The sequence below is a fragment of the Lolium perenne genome, unplaced genomic scaffold, assembly GCF_019359855.2.
Source record: "Lolium perenne isolate Kyuss_39 unplaced genomic scaffold, Kyuss_2.0 unplaced43, whole genome shotgun sequence".
NCBI classification, from domain to species: Eukaryota; Viridiplantae; Streptophyta; class Magnoliopsida; order Poales; family Poaceae; genus Lolium; species Lolium perenne.
Genome location: NW_027249001.1, coordinates 202,538 through 213,184, shown reverse-complemented (window position 1 = coordinate 213,184; position 10,647 = coordinate 202,538). Strand labels below are relative to the sequence as shown.

The following is a 10,647-nucleotide window of genomic DNA, read 5'->3' as shown; positions in this document are numbered from 1 at the left end:
TGTGAGGGGATGTGTGCATACACTAAAATTTATATAGATCATGAGAAAGTGAAGTAATTTCATCTTAGATCCCAAAGAGATTTTCAATGCTTTCTAAACGGCCTCAATCGGAGCTTGTTCTTATTCATGTTGTTACTCTTAACTACTTCCCTCTTCTAGATGATGCCTATAATCAATTTCGTCACCGTATCTTCTCTAATGTGACACCAACACCCTATCGAGTAGACATCCGTATCTGGGGCGTCTAGGACCTGGATAGCATCGGGATGAAATAACCCATGCAAAACCGAACAGTAAAAACAAAAAAAAACTTGTGTTTTTTGCATACTTGTTTCTTACTTTGGGTTAGTCGTTTTGGGGGTCGAGAGTTTCAACACGTGTGAGGGGATGTGTGCGTACATTAAAATTTATATAGATCGTGAGAAAGTGAAGTAATTTCATCTTAGATCCCCAAGAGATTTTCAATGCTTTCTAAACGGCCTCAATCGGAGCATGTTCTTATTCATGTTGTTACTCTTAACTACTTCCCTCTTCTAGATGATGCCTATAATCAATTTCGTCACTGTATCTTCTCTAATGTGACACCAACACCCTATCGTAGACATCCGTATCTGGGGCGTCTAGGACCTGGATAGCATCGGGATGAAATAGCCCATGCAAAACCGAACAGTAAAAATAAAAAAAACTTGTGTTTTTTGCATACTTGTTTGTTACTTTGGGTTAGTCGTTTTGGGGGTCGAGAGTTTCAACACGTGTGAGGGGATGTGTGCATACACTAAAATTTATATAGATCGTGAGAAAGTGAAGTAATTTCATCTTAGATCCCAAAGAGATTTTCAATGCTTTCTAAACGGCCTCAATCGGAGCTTGTTCTTATTCATGTTGTTACTCTTAACTACTTCCCTCTTCTAGATGATGCCTATAATCAATTTCATCACTGTATCTTCTCTAATGTGACACCAACACCCTATCGTAGACATCCGTATCTGGGGCGTCTAGGACCTGGATAGCATCGGGATGAAATAACCCATGCAAAACCGAACAGTAAAAACAAAAAAAACTTGTGTTTTTTGCATACTTGTTTGTTACTTTGGGTTAGTTGTTTTGGGGATCGAGAGTTTCAACACGTGTGAGGGGATGTGTGCGTACATTAAAATTTATATAGATCGTGAGAAAGTGAAGTAATTTCATCTTAGATCCCAAAGAGATTTTCAATGCTTTCTAAACGGCCTCAATCGGAGCTTGTTCTTATTCATGTTGTTACTCTTAACTACTTCCCTCTTCTAGATGATGCCTATAATCAATTTCGTCACCGTATCTTCTCTAATGTGACACCAACACCCTATCGTAGACATCCGTATCTGGGGCGTCTAGGACCTGGATAGCATCGGGATGAAATAGCCCATGCAAAACCGAACAGTAAAAACAAAAAAAACTTGTGTTTTTTGCATACTTGTTTGTTACTTTGGGTTAGTCGTTTTGGGGTCGAGAGTTTCAACACGTGTGAGGGGATGTGTGCATACACTAAAATTTATATAGATCGTGAGAAAGTGAAGTAATTTCATCTTAGATCCCAAAGAGATTTTCAATGCTTTCTAAACGGCCTCAATCGGAGCTTGTTCTTATTCATGTTGTTACTCTTAACTACTTCCCTCTTCTAGATGATGCCTATAATCAATTTCGTCACCGTATCTTCTCTAATATGACACCAACACCCTATCGTAGACATCCGTATCTGGGGCGTCTAGGACCTGGATAGCATCGGGATGAAATAACCCATGCAAAACCGAACAGTAAAAACAAAAAAAAACTTGTGTTTTTTGCATACTTGTTTGTTACTTTGGGTTAGTCGTTTTGGGGGTCGAGAGTTTCAACACGTGTGCGGGGATGTGTGCGTACATTAAAATTTATATAGATCGTGAGAAAGTGAAGTAATTTCATCTTAGATCCCCAAGAGATTTTCAATGCTTTCTAAACGGCCTCAATCGGAGCTTGTTCTTATTCATGTTGTTACTCTTAACTACTTCCCTCTTCTAGATGATGCCTATAATCAATTTCGTCACCGTATCTTCTCTAATGTGACACCAACACCCTATCGTAGACATCCGTATCTGGGGCGTCTAGGACCTGGATAGCATCGGGATGAAATAGCCCATGCAAAACCGAACAGTAAAAACAAAAAAAACTTGTGTTTTTTGCATACTTGTTTGTTACTTTGGGTTAGTCGTTTTGGGGGTCAAGAGTTTCAACACGTGTGAGGGGATGTGTGCATACACTAAAATTTATATAGATCGTGAGAAAGTGAAGTAATTTCATCTTAGATCCCAAAGAGATTTTCAATTCTTTCTAAACGGCATCAATCGGAGCTTGTTCTTATTCATGTTGTTACTCTTAACTACTTCCCTCTTCTAGATGATGCCTATAATCAATTTTGTCACCGTATCTTCTCTAATGTGACACCAGCACCCTATCGTAGACATCCGTATACAGGCGTCTAGGACCTGGATAGCATCGGGATGAAATAACCCATGCAAAACCGAACAGTAAAAACAAAAAAAAACTTGTGTTTTTTGCATACTTTTTTCTTACTTTGGGTTAGTCGTTTTGGGGGTCGAGAGTTTCAACACGTGTGAGGTGATGTGTGCGTACATTAAAATTTATATAGATCGTGAGAAAGTGAAGTTATTTCATCTTAGATCCCAAAGAGATTTTCAATGCTTTCTAAACGGCCTCAATCGGAGCTTGTTCTTATTCATGTTGTTACTCTTAACTACTTCCCTCTTCTAGATGATGCCTATAATCAATTTCGTCACCGTATCTTCTCTAATGTGACACCAACACCCTATCGTAGACATCCGTATCTGGGGCGTCTAGGACCTGGATAGCATCGGGATGAAATAGCCCATGCAAAACCGAACAGTAAAAACAAAAAAAACTTGTGTTTTTTGCATACTTGTTTGTTACTTTGGGTTAGTCGGTTTGGGGGTCGAGAGTTTCAACACGTGTGAGGGGATGTGTGCATACACTAAAATTTATATAGATCATGAGAAAGTGAAGTAATTTCTTCTTAGATCCCAAAGAGATTTTCAATGCTTTCTAAACGGCCTCAATCGGAGCTTGTTCTTATTCATGTTGTTACTCTTAACTACTTCCCTCTTCTAGATGATGCCTATAATCAATTTCGTCACCGTATCTTCTCTAATGTGACACCAACACCCTATCGAGTAGACAGCCGTATACAGGGCGTCTAGGACCTGGATAGCATCGGGATGAAATAACCCATGCAAAACCGAACAGTAAAAACAAAAAAAACTTGTGTTTTTTGCATACTTGTTTCTTACTTTGGGTTAGTCGTTTTGGGGGTCAAGAGTTTCAACACGTGTGATGGGATGTGTGCGTACATTAAAATTTATATAGATCGTGAGAAAGTGAAGTAATTTCATCTTAGATCCCCAAGAGATTTTCAATGCTTTCTAAACGGCCTCAATCGGAGCTTGTTCTTATTCATGTTGTTACTCTTAACTACTTCCCTCTTCTAGATGATGCCTATAATCAATTTTGTCACTGTATCTTCTCTAATGTGACACCAACACCCTATCGTAGACATCCGTATCTGGGGCATCTAGGACCTGGATAGCATCGGGATGAAATAGCCCATGCAAAACCGAACAGTAAAAACAAAAAAACTTGTGTTTTTTGCATACTTGTTTGTTACTTTGGGTTAGTCGTTTTGGGGGTCGAGAGTTTCAACACGTGTGAGGGGATGTGTGCATACACTAAAATTTATATAGATCGTGAGAAAGTGAAGTAATTTCATCTTAGATCCCAAAGAGATTTTCAATGCTTTCTAAACGGCCTCAATCGGAGCTTGTTCTTATTCATGTTGTTACTCTTAACTACTTCCCTCTTCTAGATGATGCCTATAATCAATTTCGTCACCGTATCTTCTCTAATGTGACACCAACACCCTATAAAAGAGACATCCGTATCGGGGCGTCTAGGACCTGGATAGCATCGGGATGAAATAACCCATGCAAAACCGAACAGTAAAAACAAAAAAAAACTTGTGTTTTTTGCATACTTGTTTGTTACTTTGGGTTAGTCGTTTTGGGGGTCGAGAGTTTCAACACGTGTGCGGGGATGTGTGCGTACATTAAAATTTATATAGATCGTGAGAAAGTGAAGTAATTTCATCTTAGATCCCCAAGAGATTTTCAATGCTTTCTAAACGGCCTCAATCGGAGCTTGTTCTTATTCATGTTGTTACTCTTAACTACTTCCCTCTTCTAGATGATGCCTATAATCAATTTCGTCACCGTATCTTCTCTAATGTGACACCAACACCCTATCGTAGACATCCGTATCTGGGGCGTCTAGGACCTGGATAGCATCGGGATGAAATAGCCCATGCAAAACCGAACAGTAAAAACAAAAAAAACTTGTGTTTTTTGCATACTTGTTTGTTACTTTGGGTTAGTCGTTTTGGGGGTCAAGCGTTTCAACACGTGTGAGGGGATGTGTGCATACACTAAAATTTATATAGATCGTGAGAAAGTGAAGTAATTTCATCTTAGATCCCAAAGAGATTTTCAATGCTTTCTAAACGGCATCAATCGGAGCTTGTTCTTATTCATGTTGTTACTCTTAACTACTTCCCTCTTCTAGATGATGCCTATAATCAATTTCGTCACCGTATCTTCTCTAATGTGACACCAACACCCTATCGTAGACATCCGTATCTGGGGCATCTAGGACCTGGATAGCATCGGGATGAAATAACCCATGCAAAACCGAACAGTAAAAACAAAAAAACTTGTGTTTTTTGCATACTTTTTTCTTACTTTGGGTTAGTCGTTTTGGGGGTCGAGAGTTTCAACATGTGTGAGGGGATGTGTGCGTACATTAAAATTTATATAGATCGTGAGAAAGTGAAGTTATTTCATCTTAGATCCCAAAGAGATTTTCAATGCTTTCTAAACGGCCTCAATCGGAGCTTGTTCTTATTCATGTTGTTACTCTTAACTACTTCCCTCTTCTAGATGATGCCTATAATCAATTTCGTCACCGTATCTTCTCTAATGTGACACCAACACCCTATCGTAGACATCCGTATCTGGGGCGTCTAGGACCTGGATAGCATCGGGATGAAATAGCCCATGCAAAACCGAACAGTAAAAACAAAAAAACTTGTGTTTTTTGCATACTTGTTTGTTACTTTGGGTTAGTCGTTTTGGGGGTCGAGAGTTTCAACACGTGTGAGGGGATGTGTGCATACACTAAAATTTATATAGATCATGAGAAAGTGAAGTAATTTCATCTTAGATCCCAAAGAGATTTTCAATGCTTTCTAAACGGCCTCAATCGGAGCTTGTTCTTATTCATGTTGTTACTCTTAACTACTTCCCTCTTCTAGATGATGCCTATAATCAATTTCGTCACCGTATCTTCTCTAATGTGACACCAACACCCTATCGAGTAGACATCCGTATCCGGGCGTCTAGGACCTGGATAGCATCGGGATGAAATAACCCATGCAAAACCGAACAGTAAAAACAAAAAAAAAACTTGTGTTTTTTGCATACTTGTTTCTTACTTTGGGTTAGTCGTTTTGGGGGTCGAGAGTTTCAACACGTGTGAGGGGATGTGTGCGTACATTAAAATTTATATAGATCGTGAGAAAGTGAAGTAATTTCATCTTAGATCCCCAAGAGATTTTCAATGCTTTCTAAACGGCCTCAATCGGAGCATGTTCTTATTCATGTTGTTACTCTTAACTACTTCCCTCTTCTAGATGATGCCTATAATCAATTTCGTCACCGTATCTTCTCTAATGTGACACCAACACCCTATCGTAGACATCCGTATCTGGGGCGTCTAGGACCTGGATAGCATCGGGATGAAATAGCCCATGCAAAACCGAACAGTAAAAATAAAAAAAACTTGTGTTTTTTGCATACTTGTTTGTTACTTTGGGTTAGTCGTTTTGGGGGTCGAGAGTTTCAACACGTGTGAGGGGATGTGTGCATACACTAAAATTTATATAGATCGTGAGAAAGTGAAGTAATTTCATCTTAGATCCCAAAGAGATTTTCAATGCTTTCTAAACGGCCTCAATCGGAGCTTGTTCTTATTCATGTTGTTACTCTTAACTACTTCCCTCTTCTAGATGATGCCTATAATCAATTTCATCACTGTATCTTCTCTAATGTGACACCAACACCCTATCGTAGACATCCGTATCTGGGGCGTCTAGGACCTGGATAGCATCGGGATGAAATAACCCATGCAAAACCGAACAGTAAAAACAAAAAAAAAACTTGTGTTTTTTGCATACTTGTTTGTTACTTTGGGTTAGTTGTTTTGGGGATCGAGAGTTTCAACACGTGTGAGGGGATGTGTGCGTACATTAAAATTTATATAGATCGTGAGAAAGTGAAGTAATTTCATCTTAGATCCCAAAGAGATTTTCAATGCTTTCTAAACGGCCTCAATCGGAGCTTGTTCTTATTCATGTTGTTACTCTTAACTACTTCCCTCTTCTAGATGATGCCTATAATCAATTTCGTCACCGTATCTTCTCTAATGTGACACCAACACTGAGACGCCCCGGAACCGGTACCATGAGGATTCCAGCGATCCCGCCGAAATCCGCACGATATCGATTCAGAGACGCCCTCCGACACGACGTGCGCGACGAATCACACACGTGATGCCAGAGGAATTAACACGAGCGGTAACATTACAACAGGATTACAATAGAGCCCACAAGATACATATATTACAACAACGACTCCAACGAGTCAAGATACAAATATTCAATACAAAGATCCAACTCATACAGAAGAGCGAATATGTCCGAGTACGGACAAGATACAAATTGGACTAAGAGTCCTGAAGATAACCAGTGGCGTCCATAACCCTGCCCAGGCCAAGCCGGAAGGGTAACCTTGCTAACGTCGTCTTCTTGTACCTGTCAAAGTCGGGCCATCGGTTGCCGACAAGAGGGAGGAAGCAAAAGAGAAAGGGGAAAAAGGCGAGAGTAAGTACCAAGGAACGAGCTCCGGCACGTACTTAGCGAGACTAGAAATGGCTATGCTCGCCGGGCGAGTATAATATATATATCGCCGGGGGCTATATGGTAGGTTTAGCGGCAGCAAAACTATAACCAATAGAGACACGCTACAACATCCGTCTAATCAGATAAGATAAGAGAGCGCACAAGGTAACAGATAAAATACTACACAATCATAACCCAGCCGATTACACATATCCCCTTCAACAATTGCGAAGAGGCAATGTAAAAGGCACTCAACGGTGGACAAGTTTTATTAGGTAACGGTTGTAGTAATGCTATATTACTACGCAAGTTATTAGCAACAAGATAACGGTGTAAGTTGTTCTATGATCAAGCTATGCAATTCCAAGTCGTCCATAACCGCGGACACGGCTTATCGATAAGATGTACACCCTGCAGGGGTTGCCCAAATGTAACCATACGCATGCTCGACCCACTTACGACAGGTGGATGTCTCACAACAAGACCGTTCCCAGTTCAACAAGAAAGTCTAGGGGGGCCACCCAACTAAGCTACCCGTGACGAAGTCCGGCCGTACTCCGATACGGACTCAGAGGTTTGCGCCGGCGGCTAGGCGTGCAAACCACACGCTTCGCTAAACGTCCCGCAAGGTACAGTACAGAATATAAACACCCGAAGGCAACAGGAAGTAAACACCCGAAGGCAACGGTATATAAACATGCATGCGCCAAATAAAACCAAGGTTGTGGCCCCCTTTTCAACTGACTTGAGAAAAGGTAATGGGTGAGGGGGGGTCCCAATAATCGTCCCCACGCATGGGTAGAGCGCTCAATCTCGGAACAGATAACAAGAACTCGGGTCCTAGGGGACATTAGCAAGTCAAAGTTCCGATGCTTTCGCAAAGGGGCTCACAGATGCCTCTGCTTACAATTTTAGTTGTTAACAGTTAAGTAAAGCATGTGTATCTCCAACAACTGATATAGCATGTGATAACCTCCCAACAACCCAACATATCCCGATATCAGATCGAGATAACAACAGAGTCTAGACACGCCTACGACTCGCAAGGCTCAAACATCAATCAACGGCTATGGGTAAGGAATGATACATATAGGATTATTATGGTAAACAAGTGGAATAGGACACGTGACTCGATAAAGAAGCGCAACATAAGGATAGCAATGCGAGGGAGAGAGTAAAATAGGTGAAGGGAGAGGGCTCGCCTGTGGAAAGCTGTAGAAGAACTTGTCGGAGAACTCATCGTATCTCACATCACCACTTCGTGATCCTATCCGGGAAGAAGCAAATGCTGGAACACACAATGCATGCAATCTTACTACTACGGAAGAAGAATCGGCATGATCAAGATATATGCATGACATGACAAATATGATGCGATGCAACTTATCCAATTAAGCGGGATCGGAATCCCGGACAAACAAATTAAGGTTGGAGTTGCATTCCTACCGGCAATTTTAAGTGTTGATTAGCATGGCATAGACATGGCAGGGGTGCGCTACTTCAAGTTTAAACGGAGCGGGGAAAACCTAGGCGGTGTTCCGAAATACTCCGCGTATATGTGAGGTGAATATGCACGACTATCAACGAACGATATGATGCGAGATGCAAACAGATGAATGGATGGCATATTAATGTTCCTCTCATTTTTCTGATCAACTTTCATATATAAATCATTTTATTTTGAGTTACGGTTTGCAATATATGATTTATGCAAGATTATAACATATTATGGATATTTCAGAAAAATAAAATAGGCAGGGGGCGAATTTGCTGGACCTGCGTGGTCCTGGGCCGGATTTGGTCTGCGTTGGCGACGGGAAAAACTGGGCCGCGCGGGCGATGCACTGCTGCGGGAAGAATCTGGGCTGAGGCCCACCAGCGGATCTGGAACAGAAAAAGGATTAGGGGGGATTAAATCGCCTCCCATAGGGTTTGAACACGGGATCTCACGATCTGTGGCAAAGGGACGAACCAGTTAGGCTAGCTGTGGATCGATGAACAGTAGTAGTAGCACTACTACTTGATGTACCACAGGACGGACTTGAAGAACGACCATGGCGGAGAAGAACGGCGATGTCGAGTACGGGAGAGACGGGCGAAGCGGGGTGGGGTATTAGGCGCGGGACATGCGCCCTGTCGCTGCAGACCAGGAACGGGCAGCGTGGAGCCCGGGGAACCACCAGAGGTTGGTCGGCGTCGAGGACCTGCGGGGGAACGTGGTGGTCGACGTCGGTAGGATGAAGAAAAAGAGAGAGGGATTCCATGGATGGGCTCGGGCGGATGGGAAACTCACCAGGAACGCGATGGTGCGCTCGGAAACGGGAGAGGAGGTCGGAGACGACCGAAATTGAAGAAAACGCCGCCGGTGGTCGGGACGGAATCGGCGAAGATGGCGACGATTGGAAGAGTTCCGGTTCGATTCCTTGGACGGAGATGGAGAGGACGACGAGGCGCATCTTTCCGTGCCCTCAGAACGGCGGGGGGTGGTCTAAAGCGTCGGCGCCATGGCGGGGCAGCGGTGGTGTTGTTTGTGGTGCTTGGACGCTTACAGAGAAGAAGAAGAGAGAGGGGGAAAAGCTACTGGCGGCGCGAGGGAGGAAGGAGAGGCTAGGGTTTGGGCGCAGGTGCGATGGGGATAAGAAGGGGCAGGTGAGGCGAGGTGGCCGCGGTGGTTGAGTGGGGGAGGACCACGGTGCTGGTGGAGAAAAGCGAGCACGCCATGTGCGTGACTCGTCCAGGAAGAGGACAGACGAGAAGGAATACCCCTTCGATGTGTGGAGGTGGGCTGGACTCGGGCCAGAGAGAGAAGAGAGAGACTGGGCCACCGGATGGGTTGCTGCGGTGAAAAAAAAAAAAATAGAAGATGGGCCAGGGAGAGAGAGGGAGCCCAGGGAGGGGTGAGGGGTTTTTCTGTTTTTGTTTAAAACCTTTTGAAATCAAATTTCTCTTCAGTTTAAAATTTGAAACAGGGAGGAAAGCAAGAATCAAAACTAGTTTTAAAAAAATTTAATTTATTTGTAATCAAAACAAAACACATTTATATTCAAGAGTTTATTTGATGGAATAACTTAATTATAAAATAGGAGATATGAGAGGGAAGAATAGAGTAGGGTTTTATTTAAAAGACTAGACAAGAGAGGGTTATAAAATAATTTTATTTGATAAAACATGGATGATATGATGCATATGCCATGATGAACTTGGAACGACACGGAAAAACAAGCAGCGGTGAAAAATCTAATATTGGAGTTTTTCCGGGTCGTTACAAACGACACCACTAACAAGGAACCTCGCCCCGAGGTTCCACCTCAAGGTACGGGGGAGAGAGGTGAACTATCGGATCTTCAGCCGACGTGTCGATCTCCTCGACACCACTAACAAGAAGTCTTGCTCCAGCTTGATCGGCGACACCACCAACAAGAAGTCGTTGTTCCGATGACGATGATGACTCCGGAGAAACAAAGGAAGGAGTAGCAATCACATTGATCTCGCCATTCAAGTACAAGAGCGAATAATAAGAGTAGTCGGTATGGTCGCGACTCCATCCCGCACTCAAAGTATTACTCTGTACATGAATAAGAGAATCGTGC

The 10,647-nt window shown here is 42.6% G+C and overlaps 1 long non-coding RNA gene across 1 annotated transcript; it reads right to left on the bottom strand.

Moving 5' to 3' along the window:
- Positions 1-6,747: 6,747 nt before the first annotated feature.
- LOC127326396 (uncharacterized) lies at positions 6,748-9,768 on the bottom strand. The gene is made up of 4 exons (XR_011750111.1): positions 9,351-9,768; positions 9,030-9,261; positions 8,834-8,941; positions 6,748-8,345 (listed from the first exon to the last, which is right to left on the bottom strand). It is a non-coding gene; the product is annotated as an uncharacterized lncRNA (long non-coding RNA).
- Positions 9,769-10,647: the final 879 nt, after the last annotated feature.